The sequence below is a fragment of the Nanorana parkeri genome, unplaced genomic scaffold (genome assembly GCF_000935625.1).
Source record: "Nanorana parkeri isolate BGI_ZX_2015 unplaced genomic scaffold, ASM93562v1 scaffold2409, whole genome shotgun sequence".
NCBI classification, from domain to species: Eukaryota; Metazoa; Chordata; class Amphibia; order Anura; family Dicroglossidae; genus Nanorana; species Nanorana parkeri.
The window spans coordinates 55,130-55,431 of NW_017308677.1; positions in this window are offsets into that span (position 1 = coordinate 55,130).

A 302-nucleotide genomic window follows, 5' to 3' on the forward strand; every position below is an offset into this window, starting at 1 on the left:
AATCCTTGCACTGGCTTCCATCCCCCGCCCCCCTCTGCCAATCCCTCCACTGGCTTCCATCCCCCGCCCCTCTCTGCCAATCCCACCACTGGCTTCCATCCCCGCCCCTCTCTGCCAATCCCTCCACTGGCTTCCATCCCCTGTCCCTCTCTGCCAATCCCTCTATTAGCTACCAATTGCCCAACGAATAATGTAAAATTATTACCTACTTACAAAACCAAAGACAACTCTGCCCCAAACTACACCCCCAACCTCGCCTCAAAATATCACCCAAAACTTCCTCTCCGCTCCTCCCAAGACCT